Here is a 20,117-nt window from a genome sequence, read left to right as displayed (position 1 = left end):
TGCATCCTTAACATATTTCCAAAGTTCCAATATGCTCAGATAATACAGATATAATCTAATCACTACAGAAATTTTTAAATGGTACATTTTTGGATCCAAAGGATTAACAGGGTAGAGCCTGCAGCCTGAAGGTCACATGCAGCCTTCAAGGTCCAAAGTTTTATAGAACAAATCTTTTATTAAAGAGATTTGTTCTGTGAAGTTTGGATTCAAAGGGCCACACTTGAGGACCTAGAGGGTCACATGTGGCCTTGAGGCCAAAGGTGTCCCATCCCTGGATTAGACATAGGTTTTAGGTCAGATTAGCCAATTGCTATGAAAAAGTTCACTTTAGGGGCAGCTAGATGGCGAAGTGGATAGAGCACCGGCCCTGGAGTCAGGAGGACCCGAGTTCAAATCCGGCCTCAGACACATAACACTTACTAGCTGTGTGACCTTGGGCAAGTCACTTAACCCCATTGCCTAGTCAAAAAAAAAAACTCACTTTAAAATAAGGCCACTGTGATTTACTCAATTAAACTCAGTCATAATCAAATGAGACCAATAGCTTCTTTACGGTTTTCTAGAAGTCATTGTTTTACATGTTAATATATTATTTACAGTGAGTTTTATTTTTCTTGCTTTCTCAATGAATAAGGAAGGGGAGGGAGAGAATTTGAAACTGAAAATAAAACTGAATTCCTTTTTAAAAAAAAAAAAAAACGTTTTCTAAGTATCACCACCAAACACAGGTCCCTGCAGATCCCCAAGGCCTGGCCTAGAAGGTGCCTGGAAGGCTGCCCTGAACTCTGGAAAGGCCTCCTAGAAGGAAAGTCTATTCTGAGACCATTAGTTCCTGGAGAGACAGAGGTCCGAGCCTCCACAGAGGTACAAAAACTCCCAGGAGACGAAGCTAAACCAGCCACAGAACTGGAGGGAAGAGCCCAGGCCAGCAGAGGTCAAGTGATCCGGGCCTCCAGTATTCTTCAGGTAAATAGAAGGCTGAGTCACTCAGCTTTTAAAAATCCCAGGGGCCCTTTGTAACCCATCTACTGGTTAGCAGCTGACCTGGAATTACAAAACTGTTTAGGAGGTTGACTAAACAGTCCTTTTAAAAGAAAAATGAAGCTTTTTTCTCTTCTGCTTTAATGAGAATTAAACCAAACAAACATTTCCACTTGTTCCTCCCGGTTTGCTTTATAACCTGGTCCTTGCCACTTCCCTTTGGGCTCCTGCTCAGTGCTGAATTAAGAAAACCACGCAAAGGCCAAAGTCCATCTCGCCTCCCAGGACTACAGAGCTGGCTCTTAGCACAGGTGGCTCTAACTCAAACCAGAAACGCAATACCGTCCAAACCCAGAGAAACAAAGACAGGATCGGATCATGGGCAGCGTGGTGGCCAGTCCATCTTCAACACATCCATTGGGTTGGCATATTGTCCATTTGTTGTAAGACGCAGTAAGTAAGGACAGGGAATTCAGAAGGTTGAAGATAGCAGGGAGGAGGGAGATAGCTATCTGCTTCTCCCTGGTTCGTGGGCCACGCATCTTTGCAGTTATCAGTCACCTGCAGGAACCTCTTTTGGATTTCCTGTCCATTTGTATCTCATTTGGCCCAGCAATTGGGTACTACAGCAAGCCTACATCTTTCTTGACCCAAGACACATAAAATGTGGGCAGAGCTTCACCAAACGGCTTCCAGATTCTTTGGTCTTTGCCATCATTTGCTAATTATTTTCCTGGAAGCTAAGTAACTCCTGAAGGTCACGTTGCTGCCAAGATTAAAAAAAAAAAAATCTGGAAAATCCCTGTGCCAACAAATTCACCTCTGACAAGGAGAACAGATTTGGTTTGAGGAGGGGAAAAATCACTCTAACAGACTCTCCTTTCCACACTGAAGTCCCTACTTCTTTATAAACATAACCAGAATCACTCCATCCACCAATAGCTATAAGCAGTTCAAAAGCTCTAACAACCAAGGAGCCTAGGTCTCAGTTCAAACAAGAAGGCAGAAGCTGACAGTTTGGTTTCCAAGGCCCCAAAAGCCCTAAATGATAAACAGCTTCTATTGGAAGAAAAAAAAAAGCTAAATACTCCCAAGAATTCCCAACTCTGCCCCCATCCGATTCAGGATCCAAGGCCTATAAACTGGCTCTGCTGATAAGCAGCATTTATCTGCATGTTTTTTAGCTGGAGATAAAACTGCAGCTGAGTACATTAAGAGCATGTGAAAGAGATTTTTAAGGACTCAGGATGCACAGACAAATTTAACAGCAAACTTTCAATCAGCACTTGGTGGTGGATGTGGGAGAAACATAAAAACCAAAGCTATTCTCACCCACTCTTAGACTTTCATCCTAAATGGTTAAACAGAAACTCCCCAAGGACTCTCCCCTCCTTTCCACCTCTATTCCCCACTCTTTGCTACTGGCAGTGAGGTGACCTGCAGGATTTATTCAAGACCCTGGGAGAAGGATCATTCAGATTCAGCACCATTTGAAAACTACACTCCAATGGGCCCAGCGGCTCCCCCAAAACACCCATCACTCTTCCCAACCTGATTCTCCCTTCCTTACAATTTCCATTCTCCTTCCTCCCCAACTTCTCATCTCTTCCCCCCCATTCATCTTGCTCCTCCTCCTCTCCACGGTCTCACCATTGCCTGGAGCATCACTGACTAGATGCTATGTGGCAGGGTTCTAACTGTCCAGATGGAAGTAATTGCTGCACACTTTGCTCTGGGCCCTGACTCCCCATCTTGTTTACTTTATTTTTTTTTTTAAATAAAGTAGTTAGGGCCTGTTAACTGGCTGGAAAATTGGTCTCCCTGCTCTGCTAATACCAAGAGGTGTCTCTCCCCAAGAAGCGGATGAGGGCAAAGTCTCCATGTGTCCCAACCAGGCAGATCAGCAGCGCTGGACCGAGACACTCAGCAGTGTGCCTCTGAGATGATTAGCTGTGGAAGAATGGGAGGAATTACTGAATGGTCCTTCCTCAGCACACAGCCTCCCACTTACAGTGCCCTGACTTCCTTAAGTGCAAAAGAAACCGAGGACAATCAGAAAGGCATTATAAATCTGCAAGGCAACCAGAGAAAGCTCCATCGAGTTAAGCTGAAAGTGATAATGTTAGTGGTTTAGGGTAGGTTAGGATAAAAGGGAAATTAAGTGGTCTTAACTGCAACTGACCAACTTGCATGCTCTCTGATTGACAAGACTCTTTGGGACAAACGCCCTTTCTCTCTGTTGGCCAGTGACTCTTTGCAAGGTTACTATAAGCAAGCCAACAGGCCCTGTAGCTATGAGAAATAAATCCAGATGTTTCCTAAAGCCAAAATAAGATCAGGTCATTAACAAATATTTGAGTGACTACAACATGTAGAACATTGTGCCAGGCACTACAGTAGATCTAAGATATAACATGGTCTCTGCCCTCAGGACTTTATAACTTTGTTGGGAAAATGACATGTCACATTAAAAAGAACATCAGATGATACGTGCTAGCTATTGTTAAATGAGTAGGGCAGACAAGTACGTTAGGAATTGAGGAATGGGAGAAAGCCTGGGGCTTGGGGGGAGGCAATCTTCAGAAATGAGGTGTGATTTTTAGACAGATCTTAAAGGATGAGCACTATCTACGCAAAGTGGAGGCTGGACATTCCAGGAAGAAAAAAGGTACAGAAGAGTAGGAAGCGGCGAGAATACAAAACACCTGTTTGAAGGTCAGTGAGAATGGTGACTGGAATGATGGGTTTGTGCAGGGGAGGAATTTAAGTCAACAAAATTCATCAAATATTTATTAATCAAATACTGGGTGCAAAGTGCTGCAGTCAGTGCTGGAGATGCAAGGAGAAAGATTACGCATGTATTACTCTCAAGCAAGGGAGAATGAGAGAAGTGTTAAAAAGGTGAGTATTGGGGGATAAGGCTGATGATAGCTAAAGGCCTGAAAGGCAGGACAAGCCGAGTCACAGCAGAGAATCCTACCCGGTGGTCTAGGATTCCCTTCCCCTTTAAAGATTGATGAGGAGAAAGCCGAGTTCTAGGAACTCAGGTGGGAATGGCCCCTCCAGAGCAGCTGGCCAGATCCTTGCCAAGAATGAATGAAGTGAAAAATGCAAACTGTTTGTATGCAAGGAGGATGGTTTGAATTCTCTAACTTTAGAGGTCATTCAGTAGAATCCCTACCTCGCCCACTGCCATTTTTAAACAGGAGGCAAGCCCGTAGAGGTTTAAGCGACTTGCCCCTTGTCATACAGATAAATTCTTTCAGGTGTTTGCTTGTTCTCCACCCCCCCCCCAACCCCACCCCTTAGTCGGTGAGCTCCTAGAGAAGGGGTGGGGAATCTGCAGCCTCGAGGCCACATGGCACCTTTCTAGGTCCTTGGGTTCAGCCTTTTGACTGAGACCAAGTTTTACAGAAGAAATCCTTTTATTAAAGGGCTTTGTTCTGTGAAGTTTGGTTTCAAAGGGCCGCACTTGAAGACCTAGGGGGCCACATGTGACCTCCAGGTCACAGGTTCCCCACCCCTGTCCTAGAGAATAGGGATTGTTTCTGTAGCTTTTGCCTTTCTTTGATTAGTATATAGTAGGTGCTTAATAAATGTTTGTGGATTGTCAGAGGCAGAATTTGACTCCAAACCCAGTTTGCTTTTTCCACTTGTACTTTTCCACGACTGAAGAGATTACCCACACCAAAGTGGTTACAGATCCTTGAAAGATTATAATTCCAAGAAATGGATCAGTGCAGGGCTCAAATTTTTGTTAAACAATGGCCCTACTCCAACTGGTCAGAATGTCAGAATTTCAGAGTCATGGACTTTCAGCACGGCTACCCCTAACATGAGCCAACAGGCCAACTTGGCCATGATCTGACATGGCACCGCCACCACTACCACCATCTGACGTATCACTTCCCACTGGCTGTGCTCTACCTGTTCTCTTATTCCCCAACATAAAGGGCTGATGATGAAAGCCTGGAAACTACTGAAGAGACCACAAGTGGTTTGGAGTTCTTTCTCCTCTTCCCTTTATGCAAATGGTTTGGCCTCTTTTTGTCTCTGAATTATCAAAAGGACCCAGAAATGCCTATGGGGCCTTTGGTTAGAATAATAAGGCAGGGCAGTCCTAGTCTCATCCCTCCCCTGAGGACAATGAATGCAAACTTCTCCCCTCAAAGACAGCACAGCTTTGCTAATAACAATTTGTACCATTGTTTCAGTCGCGTCCAACTCTTGGTGATGCCATTTAAGGTTTTCTTGGCAAAGATACTGGAGTGGTTTGCCATTTCCTTCCCCAGCTCATTTCACAGATGAGTTAACTGAGGCAAACAGGGTTAAGTGACTTGCCCAGGGCCACCCAGCTAGTAAGTGTCTGAGGCTGGATTTGAATTTAGATCTTCCTGACTCCAGGCCCAAGCACTCCATGCACTCACTGCACCACCCAGCTGCCCTTGCTAACAACAATAGCTAACATTTATATAGTGCTATAACATTTCCAAAGTGCTTTACCCATCTTATCTTATTTGATTTGGTTTGGTCCTTCACCAAGGACCAAGAGCGTGGCCCAGGTCAAATTCTGGAGCTACAAACAGAAGACATCCAAGTCAGGGATCTGTAAGGATCCAAAGAAAGCTCTTCTCATTTTGAGGCAAATTAAAGAAATGGGAAAGATTTGGATTTGGGTAGAGTCTGAGAATCTTGGTTCAAAACCCAACCCCCCCCCCCAAAAAAAAACCCAACCCCAGTTCAAATTCGAGCCTTGCTACTTGCTACCTGTTTGACCTTGAACACGTCACTTTGATGGGGGATTTGGACCCCTAAAAGGAAAGGCCCTTGAACTTTCTCACAAATTTTGGGAACCCAGTTCCTGGCTTTCACCAGGGGCACCTGGCCCACCCCAGCCCACCTTGATTACTTAATTAGCTTACTTGACATTCCTTAATCCCCATCCCGGACACTTTCTCCATTACCTGGGGACTACCCCAGGCTACTTGCCACTAGGAGATCACACCCAGATCTTCCCACAGTCTTTCTATATAAAAAATGTCGCTCTTGTCCCCATTAAATTTCGAAGACTCACTAGAAATCTTGCCCATTCCAACTAGTGTCATAATAAACTCGCTACTTGGACTGAACGAAGGCTTGAGTGGTTGAATTCTTTTCTGTACCCTTGCATTTCAGGGTTCCCAGCACCCCTAGACTACAACAACGTGATTCCTCAGTACTTCAGTTTCCTCAGCTAAAAAATAAAGTTACTTGCCTCTGAGGTCCCATTTAACTCTAAATTTATAATCCTAAAAATGGGGCCCGTATGCAATAATCATTGGGACAGCGTGAAGGTTTGTGATTTATAGAGCACACAGGAAGAAAAATGGGTGAAACAGAGTTAAACACAGGTAGGAATATTTATCAGGAAGCTAGACAGCACAGCAGATATAGTGCCTGCCCTAGAATCTATTCCTGAGTTCAAATCTGGTCTCAGACATTTACTGACCATGTGACCCAGGGCAAGTCACTTAACCCTATTGGTCTCAGTTTTCTCATCTGTAAAATGAGCTAGAGAAGGAAATGGCAAACCAGTCCAATATCTTTGCCAAGAAAACCCCAAATGGGGTAACAAAGAGTTGGACGTGACTAAATGACAAATGAATGTTTATCACACACTTGAATGAAGAAAAAGTTCTCACTCGTCATCACGAATTTGAATTCTTTAGAAACGATCCCCAGAATACATGAGCTGACTTACCAGGTATAAATGACAAGGGGAATCCATGCCTTACCACTTCCTCTTATACAAATACTAGCGTATCCATGCCTTCCTCCACCTCCCAGCGCCAACCTTCAACTCTCCCAGCTAGTCATCAGGTATATTTTGCTTTGCTTCAATATAGCACAAGACCTGCATTTGAACCTGAGCTCTGCTATCAACTATCTGTGTGACCTCGGGGAAGACGCTTAACTTCGGCAGGTCCAAGCATCTCTAAAATGAGGGTCTAAGATCATATCATGCCTAAGATTCTTTCTAGTTCCAAGTCTTGTGACCCTAAGTCCTAACCATATGACGCTCACAATATACATCAGATATTAGTCCATTGAACTGTGAGCTCTTCAAAAGCAAGGATTTTTTGCCTACGTATCCCCATGCTTAGCTCGGCACTTGGCACAAAGTAGGTGCTTCATAAATGCTTGATGACTTGACTGGTTGGCTAAAGACATTCCGGTCCCTGGAGCACTCACGTGGAGAGCCACAACTCACCCTCAGGGCAATGGACCGGGAACTAGCCAGAAACAGACTGAGGATGTCCTGAACTATACAGACACACATACACTCAGACACACACACACTTATATACACACATATACATACATATGCATATACATACACACAAGCATATATGTGTATATACATATATACATGCATATATAGCTATATTTATATCTAGATCTAGATAGATGGTAGATAGATGACAATCAGCACTCCTTCCCACCTACGTCAATGGGAGTTTTGTTTAGGAGGAAACGTGAACTGTAAGGCAGAGTAGGCAGAGGGCCACCCATATAAGGGGACTATATGACCCCAGAAAAGCCACCCCAACCAAAAACCTCTTCCTTGCTGCTTATCACAATGCCTGAAATTCTACCCTTGACGGGTTCTGTCTTTGGCTCTTGGAAGTTTTGCCTTCCAGGAGTCCCCTACTGAAATGTCACATCTCCCCCAAAGTCATTCTTAACTAACGCCAACACCTTACTGCAGATTAACTTTAGAAAGGTAGCAAATAACTGGAAAAACAAAAACAGGGCATGGGTGCAAAGGAAGAAGGGGTAAGTAGGCATAGCAAAGACACCAGCAAGGGAGAGGACGAAGAAGAGTTGGACAGTTTTTCAGAGGGTCAGCCCAGCTCAGCCCAGCCCCTGGGATTCCCTGGAATGACCAGTCCTCAATCCTACCAACAATACCGGCAATGCTCAAGAGAGTGAACTTGAGTACCTTTGTTTCTATGGTCTTACAACCTGGGAGAGTCATTAGGAGTGTCCTATTCTAAGTGGAAAGAAAACAGTTCAAGCCCCAAAGGACTTTGTTCATTCATTTATTTGTTTTGTTTTTTGGGAGGTAATCGGGTTATGTGGCTTGCCTAGTAGGATCACCCAGCTATTAAGTGTCTGAGGATGGATTTGAACTCAGGTCGTTCTGACTCCAGGGCTGATGCTCTATCCACTATACCACCTAGCTGCCCCTGTTCATTCATTTAATACATTAACACCTGCCCTTTGGAGGCTTATGTGAAGCTCTTGGGGAAGAGTGATAAGATAGTTTCCTGGCCTCAAAGAGATTATATAGAGGCAGCTAGGTGGCACAGGAGAGAGAACGCTAGGCTTCGAAGTTGGGAAGACTTGAATTCAAATGCAGTTTCAGACACTTACTAGCTGGGTGACCCTGGACAAGTCACTTAACCGCTGTCTGCCTCAGTTTCCTCATATGTAAAAATGGGGGTAAAAAATAGCCCCTACTTCCCAGAGTTATTATGAGGATCAAATGAGATAATATTCGTAAGGCACTTAGCAAAATGCTTGGCACATAGTAAGCACTCTGTAAATATTACCTATTACTATTTCCCAGAAAACAAATTTATACAAGGACTACTCAGGCCCAGGGTATTCCTGGAAGACTTAAAAAGTGTCCCCAGTACCCTAACAGAAGATACCTGAATTTTCTATTTGGGTTATTTTCAATGTCCTTTCTAAGACTTAAGGGGGATAAGGATAGGTATCCCTTACTTGGATTCCGGTCATGGACCAAAATTCTCATACTTTATTGTCTTCCATTTCCCTTCTCAGTAAATCGAGTCTATTGGTCAGCCAACAAGCATTTCTTAAGTGCTTACTATGTTCCAGGAAGGCAGCTAGGTGCATAGAGCACAGGTTATGGAGTCAGAAAAACCTGAATTCAAATCCAACCTCAGAAATCTACTAGCTGAGTGACCCTGGACAAGTCACTTAACCCTGTTTGCCTCACTTTCCTCATCTATAAAATGAGCTGGAGAAGGAAATGGCAAACCTCTCCAGTATCTCTGCCAAGAAAACCCAAACGGGGTCACGAAGAGTCAGACAGGACTGAAAAGACTGAACAACAACAAATGTTCAGGGAAATGTACTAAGCACCAAGAATACAAAGAAAGACACAAAGTGTCCTGCCCTCGAGGAGCTCTCATTCTAATGGGAAGACAAAACCTAAATGGGCAAGTGCATGCTACCTATGTACAGGATGGATGGGAGGTACATTCTAATTCTAATGGGGAATGAGGGCAGAGGGCATTAGCAGCTGGGGCTGGGCAAGGCCTCCTGCAGAAGATGGGATTTACTGGGTCCTGAAGGGGGTCAGCGAAGCTAAGAGGCACAGGTGAAGGAGGAGAATACTTCAAGCTTGGGGGACAGCCAGTGCAAAGGGAGGGGAACCCAGGTGCAGCTGGATCTTGAAGCATGCGCTGGGGAGCAGAGCATAAGGAGTGTAAGAAGCCTGGAGAAGCGGGAAGGGACCAGGCTGTGCACAGCATTCACTGTCACGCTCTGTGTTGGATCTTGGAGGGATCGAATAGGAAGCCTCTGGAGCTCACAGAGAAGGGAAGGTATTCACTTTGGCCGCAGAGTAGAGGATGGATTGGAATGGGGAGAAACATGAGGCAGGGAGATAACTAGGAGGATACTGTTTCATTCATTAGCCCCAGAAGTGTCTATGGCTTGAACCAGAGTGAGGGGCTGTGTAAGAGGGGATGAGGGACTGAGATGTTATAGAGAAAGAAAGAAGTGACAAAATCTGAAAAATGGATGCTGAGGTAAGTGTGATATGAAGAGCAACTAGAAAAGTGTCAGAAAACTCCCTGTATAAGCTACTCTATGTTGTTATCGTCCAGTCATTTTTCAGTCATGTCTGACTCTGTGACTCGATTTGGGGTTTTCTTGGCAGAGATACTGCAGTGGTTTGCCATTTCCTTCCCCAGTCCATTTTACAGATGAGGAAACTCAGGCAAACGGTTAAACGACTTGTCCAGGGTCACACAGCTAGTAGGTGTCTGAGGCCAGGTGTGAATTCGGGTCTCCCTGACTCCAGGTCCGGTGCTACCTGCACTAACTCCAGATGAGACAGAATCTAGTCCTATTCCCAGCCCATGTCTCTATCTTACAAGGCCACCCAGTAAGCCTGGTTTTCTTTCTGGTGTCAACTTTTTACTTCCAGCCCTATCCCCTCAGCTTCTCCTGGACACTGAGGAAGTAAGGAAATAGGATTATAGAATAAAGAGTTCGAAGGGACCCCAGAGGCCTCTACGCCAACTCCTCTCATTTTACACATGGAGAAACTGAGACCCAAAAAGGTGAAGTAACTTTCCTGACCTCATCCAGGTAACACGTAGTACTGCTGGGATTTGAACCCAAACCTTCTGGCTTCAAATCCAGCATCCCTCCCACTGTATCATTCTTGGTTGGCTCTCTAGACACAGGTTAAAAATGCATTTTGGAAACTCCTTGACCATCTGAATAGCTATCTTTTCTCTCTGGTCCTTATCAATCAATTAATCACTAACCCTGTATTTTTTCTTTTCTTTTTCTTTTTTTTTTAAGTACACAATGGGGTTAAGAGACTTGCCCAGGGTCACACAGCTAGTAAGTGTCAAATATCTGAGGCCAGATTTAAACTCTGATCCTCCTGACTCTATCCACTAGCTAGTGCTCTATCCACTGTACCACTTAGTTGCCCTCAGCACCTACTTTTAATCAATCAATTATTTGTTATCACCCAGTATTTATTAAGCATCTACTATGTGCCAGGAATAGTGCTAAATGCTGGAAATACAAACACAACAAATGAGAATAATCCCTAATCTCAGGGAATTTACATTCTAAGAGGGGCTACAAGAAGAGTGTGTGTGTGTGTAAGAGAGAGAGAGAGAATTCTATACAAAATATAGAGATAATACATTCAAGGTAGTTAAAATAACCAGTCCAGGAGAGGAGGAACCAGCAGTTGGGTGAGGCTCCGGAAAGGCTTCCTACATAAGTGATGCCTGAGCCCTGCCTTAAAGGAAGAAAGGTCAGAGACCTTCAAAGAGAGCAGACCCATATTGTACAGAAATATTTATGGAAGCACTTTTTTTGTCGTCACAAAGAACTGCAGACAAAGTACCAGTCAGCGTGGGAGACTGGCTGAATGAATCACAGTATATATGAAGATAATGGAATACCACTGCACTTTAACAAATGACCAATATGATGCTTTCCAAGAAAACTGAGAAAACTTCTATAAATTAATTCAGATAAAGTAAGGAGAATCTGAGGAACAATTTACATGATTGACCCAATGAAGGAAAAGAGCCTTGAAAAGCATAGGACTTCTGATCCACAAGGTGACCAATCATGACTTGAGAAGGCTGATGGGAAAGAGGTGATGTTTTCAGACTTGGTCAATGCATTGACTTGTTCAGCTCAATGATGCTTATTAGTTACAAAGGAGGGTTTCTTTGGGCAAGGGCAGCCGGACAGGATAGAGATGAAAAGAAAAGAAAGAAAAAATGTCAATTAAACATTAAAAAATACACAAAAAAGAGCAGAAGGAAGTTGAGAAAGGGACACACAAACAAGGCAATTTGATTATTACTGTGCTCAATTTAATATGCACCTAAAAAAAAAAAACTATACCTAACCAAAAGATCACAATTTCATATATAACCCTCATTTCTGCTCTTATCTTGGAATGTTCACATTTGATGATGCTTGTTAAAGTTCATAATAAAAAAGAACACTTAAAAAAAAGGGTCACTGGTAACTTTGAAGACAGCAGATTCACTTGAGTGATGAGGTCAGAAGCCAGATTGCTGAGAGTTAGAAGAGAGTGGGGAGAGGACATGGAGGCAATGAGTTTGGTCGAGAAAAAGAAGAGAGACGTTAATTAGTGGGGATGGTGGGAGGGTTTTTAAGGCATGTTTGTAGGCAGCAGGGAAGGAACCAGGAGAGGAAGAGAGACAGAAGATTAAAGCAGTGGGAGAAGGGACAATTTGCTGGAGAAGAGAAAGACAAAAAAAATCGCCTTACTTCTGCTGATCACACCTAATTTAATTCTTACCTTCCCTGTTCTTCACCCTTCGGCCACACCACCTCCAGCGCCAAGGTCACCTTTCGGCTTTCTTTTTTTTATTTTGCTTTCTGGCAATCTCCTGCCTATCACTTGTGGGCATGGACAAAGAGTACACACAGAGGGTGGGGCAGGCCTGGTCATCGTCGGGGAGTAGGAGAGACAAAGGGCTGAGGAGTCAAGAAAAACAACTAGTCATTCGGATTCTGGTCCAGTGCCTGTCTTGGGTTGAAGGATCTGAGGCACTTTTCTCGAAGGCTTTAGGATATAAATCCATTCTGGTTAGTAACACAGTGTATGTACAGATGTATGGATGGTCTGCTTTACTCATGCAGTGTACTCTCAAGAGAGATAGGGTAGCAGAGTCAAGGAAAACACGGGGGGAGGAGGGTGGGACAGAGGGAGAGAAAGGGGGGGAAGAGAAATGCTTTGTGCTGGCTTCTCTTAACACCTTCCGATTCTCCACAAACGCATAATATATATGAGAAGTTAAGTTTAAGGTAAGTGTAGATGCTCCAGCTTCCCACCATGAGTAACATTCAGAGCATACCAACTGAGACAAATTCACGAAACACTCCCCAGCTCCACACCACAAAGCACACACAATAATGCAAACTTGCCCACAGGCAAAAAAAAAAAAAAAAAGAAAGAAAGCCAACAACAATTCTTTCAAATTTTGCCAGATGGTCATTTTTCTCATCAGTTCCCGCTACCCCCACCCCCGACGCATTTCCCAATGCCCCTCCCCCTCTTCTTCCCATGGTCCCTGAACTCAAAGAACCCAATTATTATCCTGTAGCCAATAGCCAAGTCTTACACTGGCACACACACACACACACACACACACACACTCTTAAAAAAAAAAACGCAACCCAGAAGAACAGAGGATTGGTCAACCTTAACCCACAGATCACAGCCTCATTTTCCCTCTACCTCAGGCATGGGCTATTGCTGGTACCACTGAGGCAGACAGCCACCCACAATTTATCGGGGGCAGCCAGACTAGCTCAATCCAGGCTGGCTCTGGCTTCCACAGTCACCCTGTACATCCCAGAGAAAGAGGAATTGGGAAGCTTTTGGCTGAGACCAGGCAGAAACCACTAAGCAAAGGTGCCAGCCTAGGAAAGGGTAGGTCGTAACCAATGAGACCATGTCATCCAGACAACGAAACCACAGAAGTCAGAGTTAGTTCTGAAGGACAAGCAAGGCACCACAACACACAAGGAAAGCAACCAATACTCAGAGTGCGTCCTACTCCGCCTCTGAATGAGGCTGCCTGCTCAGCAGCAGCTAGCAGTAGTTAGCACTGCCTCTTCAGAGCTGGGACACTTCTGAGCAATCACAGGTGACCAGAACTCCAGGCCCTGAAAAAATCAGCTGCCAGATAACCTCACTCCTCACCCAGTTGCACAAAAAAGTTCCTTGGGATCACCTGGAATCCCTTAAATTCAGAGACCAGATGAGAAACACAGAAAGGGCTATACGTCTCCATGAAGGCTGAGGGAGTGCATGTGAGTCCTGCCCATTATTGCAGACTCTCCCCTGACCCCCCAGCCTGGCCAATGGGGGTGGCCAGTTGGCCGGTACTCTCCTAAGTCAATTTCAGATGCCTCTTCACCCCTAGGATAATCTCTCTCCAGGGTATAGGTTGCCACTAACTACCCCCATGACCTCTAACAAGCTATTTTATCTTATTCAGCCTCAGTTTCCTCATCTGTAAAATAAGGAGGTTGGTCTGATTATCCTTTAAGGAACCTTCTTGCTCTAATACTCATCAGTTTCATGATTCTAACAACAATCAATCAATAATCATTTATTAATTGCCTACTATGTGCCAGGCACTGTGGAAATGCTTAGCCTGGCCATAAAAATATCCCGAGCAGAAGGCAATTCCAGGGTGATTCCTTCAGTCACCACTTGCAGGGCAGGGAAAAGGACAGGGGCCGGAGCTAGGATTTCATAGGCATAGGGAACTCCTGGATGGAAAATTTTTTGTACCGATGCAGGTCAGCACCTTCTTGGCAACTTACAGCCTGAGAGCAGCTTTTCTCAAATTTTTGGTCTCCGGACCCCTTTGTGCTCTTAAAAATTGAGAACCCCCAAAAAGAATTTTTGTTTATATGGGTTATGTCTATCAATATGTACCATATTAGAACACAAATGTGTTAGAATTATTATGAAAATAATTCTGACCCTTGAAAGAATGTTGGGGACCCCCTCCTCCACAGGGATCCCACCCAAAGACTGTATTTTGGGAATGACCATCTTAAAAAGTTGCAAAGGAGAAACCAGAATGTTACTTTGTTAGTCTACTAAGAAACTCAGAGGCATCCAAATTGTGACTCACCTCTGGGGGAACAGAGATGGTCATTGGATCATAAATCTGTACTAGAAGGGACCATCCAGTCCAAACCCCTCATTGTGAAGATAAAGATACTGAGGCCTACCCAAAGGAGTTCAGTAACTCGCTCAGGGTCAAACAGGTAGTTAAGTATCAGAAGCAGCGCAGCATTTGAACCCAAGGCCTCTGACAGTATGTTCTTTCTACTCTACCATACTTCTGAAGCTACCAGCATAGAAGGGAATAGCTGTAACTCCAAATCAAGCTGGGCATAAATAGACCTTCCTGAGACTGATGGAGGGTGATTCGTGGAAGGAAGGACTGGCACAGTACCAGGAACCCCACAGCTCAGGGACTGAGCTTCCCAGACACCACCTTAGGGCAAAGTTGACTAGTTATTCTCCTGGCCCACAAAAAAAGGGGCTAACAGGGTGAAAGAAAAACTCACAATCCCTTTTACTGTTCCACCCACAGGGCCTGAGCTGTGATTCCTCTCCCCGGCTCATTCTGGTGTCCTGTGGCCTCGCAGCCAAATGGCATATCCAGAAGATCTCTGTTTTAACACGTTCCACTTTTTTGATTCATTCTCTCTCTGTCTCCATCTCTGTCTCTCTGTCTCTGTCTGTCTGTCTGTCTTTCTCTTTTCCTATTCAAGTTAACTCCTAAAGCACCCGTTTCCCAGAAGGGGAACAACCACAGGGCCAGAGCCTCAACCCCACTTCAGGCTGACCCACCTCGAGCAGGCCCCTTGGCAACACCCAGAAGTCTAAGTAATCGTAACTACATCCCAAGGAACCAAGATAGGAAACTACAGACTCTTCTCCCTTCTAGCCGCTAGCCTTCTCACCAGCCCAGACTAGACTGGTCCTATGTCACCTTGGAGAAGTCAAATGCCCTCTCTGAGATCCTCTCTTCCATATGACAACGTCCTAACGATAGCTACTCAAAATTAGAACAGGTGGCCTCCAGGGGTAATGAGCCCGCCATAGCTGGATGTCTTTAATTGCAGGCTGAATGACCACGTGGGGATGATGTTAAAAGGATTCATGCTTTAGTTACGTTGGATTCAATAACATCTGAGGTCCCTTCCAAATGAAATTCCATGATGCTACAATTTCATTTCTATGGCCACACCTAACCCAAGGAGCAGAAGCCACAGTTTAACAGTACTCTATACATCTCACATCATCTTCACATGTATTCTTTATCTTTATAAGAGATGGCTCTCCTGGGTGTGGTGCTAGTACCCTGCAGATGTAAAAGCCGAGGAAGAACACCTCCAGCATTAGAGGTTAATCCTTTGGAGAACCTATGGGACAATGTGGGCAAGGGAAATGAGAAGGCATGGAGGGGTTGCAATTTGTACCAAAAGAGGAATTAGTCACATTAATTAAAATACAGACCGAATTATATGATCACAAGAGGGAAAGGGGGGAAGGCAGAAGTTTATGGCACCAATTTTAAAGATGGGGAAACTGACATGGAAAGGTGAAGTCAGCTGGCATTAGTCATACAATGACCCCTTCTACAGCTTTTTTCATAAACCGAGCTGACAGATTCAAGGGAACCATTCTTTCCCAAACACATGATTAGAGGAGATCACACTTCCCTAAAAGAGAGGCAGAAATGAGCTCCTCCATAAATTCCAAGAGGCTTCTTCCCCAGGCTATATTCTTTCCCCTTCTACCAAGCCTCTTCTTGACCAATTCCACACTCACTCCTGCAGAAAGTAAGTTACATTTAAGGCAAAGAAGGGGTGGGTTCCCTGAGAACGCCCTGAATGAAGGAATAACTGTAGAAGTGATCTTCTGATTTAGGGCCCAGGTTCTAGGAGTCCATCCACAGAGCCCGACTCACAAACACAAATGCCCACCACATAAACACAGATTCAAGAATTACAGAGGAATGAACAGAAATCCACAGCATGGTCACTGGCTTACATTGGCAGGCATACTCTGAGCCAATCAGGAGGCTCTCTCATTGTTTGCCAGAGTACAAAAGACATTCTGTTCAGAAAGTTCAAGAAGGGAAGAAAAAAAAAAAAAAGAGCTGGGGGGCTTCCCTACTCTGGCCCATGGAAAAAGAGCAGTGGCCCCAAACAAGGCTCTGTGCTTGGCTGGGAGAAAGTTTAAGTCACTTCAAGGGCAGAGATGGAGGTGTCACGTCGGCATTGGGGCTCCTGAAGATGCCAGGCCAGATGATGTGTTACTTCTGAGAACACCTTTCCATCTCAGATAACATTCTCTGATCCTCCAAAGCTTTGGGACATCTCCACCAGCCCCACATGCTGAGCAATATCCTAAAGTGTATGTTTGGTCCACCGACTTCCTTCTGAGGTCACAAGTTTTTTCCAAAATACACGACAGTCAAAATAGAAGGGGAAAGGAAGCCTGGATTCTTTATGCTTTGGGCCAGCTGGGACACTCACTGTCTGCACGAGATAACTGGTTAGAATCTTAACCAGGGGAGTCTGCCCGCTCAAACACCGTCCTCAGGCCAGCTAACGCCCAGACTGATCCCCTTTTATACCCTCCTCATGCATTGCTTAGAAAAATCAACTTCCATTGGTATTAAACATGTATGGAGAATATCCTGACCCTCAGGGCGTTACTGGCAAGGGGGAAGGCTTCCCAGCTCCGGAGTCCTCCCCACTCTCCCCATCCTAATAAATACTCCCAAGACACAATGGAGCTTAATTAGCTTTAAATTTTAAAGTGCAGGCCAGACAGAAGGGCACGTAAGAAACTGTAACTTAGCGGGCACGCACAGGACACAGGAATTTTTAGTTAAGAATCACTAGCACAAAAACTAAGGTAAGGGGTGAGACTTTTTTTCTTTTAATGTAAATAGTCCTCATGCAAAAATTCTTGCGCCAAAATAAGTCAAAATGAGGGTGATATTTGTGCTCAAACACCTCAGATTCAGCAAAAGAGTGAGCCTCAGCAAGGAAAGGTCGTCTAGCCCAGAAAGCTTGCCTGTTTCCCCACTGCTCACCTAATAGAATCCAACTGTTGGAGCATGCATGACATCATTCCCCAGAGCCCCAAGCCCAAGCAGCGAGTTGCAGGCGTCCGCCGCCGCCACCAGTGCCGAGGCAAACACAAGAACCAACCGGGAGGAGGAGAAACAATCGGGCCAAAGTCGGTGTTTGCTCTTTACCTGAAACTCCCGGGCCTTTCCTGCCCACTCCATTCTCGGCCGGGTCCCGCTCACACCACGCTCAGGCTGGGGAGCCCTGGGCCCCCAAATCCGCTCGCTTAGGGTCCAATACCTGCTGCGCGCTTCCCCAGCTCCCTCCTCTGACCTTTCCAAAGCTTCTTCCAGCTCCAATGAGCACAAGTACTACTAGCTGCCGGCCCGGCCAGTTGTCATGGAGACCCTGTTCTCCCTCTGGCTCGTTTGCCCTCTCTTCTCTCTCTCTCTCTCTCTCACATACACACACACACACACATATACACACAGAGTCTCTCTCTGTCTCTCTCTCTCTCTCCCTTCTCTCTCGCTGTGTTCTCTTTCTCTCTCTTTTTTCTCTCTCTGTCCTCTCTCTTCCTCTCTCTCTCTCTCTCTCTCTCTCTCTCTCACACACACACACACTCTCACATACACATTTACTCTCTCTGTTCTCTCCTCTGTGTTCTCTCTCTCTCTGTTTCTCTCTCACTCTCTCTGTTCGTCTGTCTGTCCTCTCTTTGTCTCTGTCTGTCTGTCTCCGTCCTGTTCTCCTCTATTACCTTACTGCCTCCCCCCAACAATCTCTCTGTCACAGGCATGCAGTCTCCATTCTGGAGGCATCCATGAAATAACGCTGCCTTTTGACCGGCTCAGTTTTTTGCACATTCCACCCCTCCTACCTCCCTCCAGTCAAACAGAGGCACTGAGCTGTTCCTGGGAACTTGCTCGAATAAGCCCAGAGGAGAGAAGACACTAGGCTAGCTTGTTCTCTTCCTCTCCACTGTCGTCTTAGTGTTGTTATTTTTGTTTTTTAAAATAATATAACTTGGAAGAGTCCTGAATTACGAGAGGGAGCTGGCTAAAAAGATCAGGAGAGGAAATATAGTCTGCCTTTGGGCTCTGAAGTGGGTTGGGAGGATTGTGCTGCCTTGCTTTGACTTGTTTCTGTACTTGGGATTTTCCGGGCTGAGATGTGGGCGGAAATGCACCCACCTCATCCCCAGAGCCCGCCCAGACTGGCCTCTGTACTTACTCTGCTGCCCGCCCGGGTCCTGTGGATGGCTTTAGTCAGTACAGACACTCATGGTGCTGGAGTCTGGACAGTCTCTCATCTTCCTGAAAATCAAAACAGTTGCTCAGTGAGTGGTGGTTGGGTCTCAGTATCACAGCGCAGAGGGAAAAGCTGGCATTGCCTTCCCTTACCTTCTCTTCCCAGCCCTCCCTCTTTCTTCCTTTTCTGTCCTGCTCAGGGCACTGGAGTGGCCCTCAAGGACACAGTCAAGTTGCTACCATAGACCACCATAATCAGGGAGCAAAAACTAATTGACAAACCAGAATAAGGATTTCGAGTTATGGTGGAGAGCCAGATGTGCTGGGGTCCTACCCGGGTCTAGAAGTTAAAAGCTCTGGTAGTCTCTACAGGGTAGAGGGCACCTACGCTCATGTCTGGAGTCACCAGATATAATGGGGAAAGTATTGCTCTTGGGAGTCTGAATACCTGGCTTCAAACCATAGCTCAGCCCCTGACCAGCTACAGAATCTTGGGCAAGTCACCAACTTTTGAGCCTCACAGTTTCCTTTTGAAAAAGGGTTAATAATATCTGCATTCCCACTTCTCAGGATTGTCCTGGGATTTGAATGAGATGATAGGAGTAGAATCTCTTTCTACCTATAGCTTAAAACTGCACAAAGACTTTTGGGACATCTTGTATCCTCAATTCACAGTTTAGAAGAAAAATACTTTGTTTCTTTTGCTATAAATTCTTGCTCTGGGCTTCCTTCCTGTGTGACCCTTAGCAAGTGACTTCTCCTCTGCCTTGTTCTTCCCCTCCATTTCCACACATAATATCAGAGGTTTGCACCAGCTGCCCATTAACATTTCCTCTAGCTCTAAATCTTATGAGAAATATAAATATATAACCTTGGGCTTATATGATGACTTATATTTTTCAAAATGCTCACACAAAAATTCTCACTCATTTGAATTTCCCAACAACCTCAGGATAAGGTGGGTAAAGGCAGGCAGTTATTGTCTCTGTCTTACAAAAGAGAATACAGATACTGAATAGGTAAATGGTTTGCTCCATGGCAGACTGAATTAATGGCAGAACTCCACAGAGATTGTTGATTTCCTGACTTAAGGTGAAGAAAATGCTTTCCTAGGTTATGCTACCTAACATAAAAAGTGTTCCCTATAGAAGTATGAATAGAATCTTTATTGCATTGATCTTCTTTCTGGTGTTATAACATCCCAGGCTACTTCTAATTATCTCGATGACAGTTGAAAATTTTAAATTCATTTTAGATTTTAAAAACTACATATATGAATGTGGCTTAAAGAACTAAGACTATCTAAGAAGTCACAGATGTGTGTGATTTGAGGGAGGAAATATCACATCTATTATATATGTATGTATATATACACATTCACAAGTATGTGTAGACACATGCAGACACATAAACGTACATATATAACATATAATATATGTGTGTATATAGTACAGG

At 44.7% G+C, this 20,117-nt stretch overlaps 1 protein-coding gene across 2 annotated transcripts in view; it reads right to left on the bottom strand.

The window, feature by feature from the left end:
• The window catches only part of ST5 (suppression of tumorigenicity 5), a 213,514-nt gene that overhangs the window by 133,335 nt on the left and 60,062 nt on the right, over positions 1 to 20,117 (bottom strand). Inside the window, exon 2 of one of the 2 annotated variants that reach the window (XM_027852699.1) lies at positions 18,646 to 18,728. The gene's annotated coding sequence lies outside the window, so the exon portion shown is untranslated. Of the gene's footprint in view, positions 1 to 17,600; positions 17,915 to 18,645; positions 18,729 to 20,117 lie in introns of those variants that run through there. The other variant, XM_027852700.1, reaches the window with a different exon arrangement.

This window comes from Vombatus ursinus, unplaced genomic scaffold (genome assembly GCF_900497805.2).
Source record: "Vombatus ursinus unplaced genomic scaffold, bare-nosed wombat genome assembly UNPS02009770.1, whole genome shotgun sequence".
NCBI lineage: Eukaryota > Metazoa > Chordata > Mammalia > Diprotodontia > Vombatidae > Vombatus > Vombatus ursinus.
The sequence above is the reverse complement of the archived record's forward strand: the minus strand, read 5'-3'. Positions and strand labels throughout refer to the sequence as shown.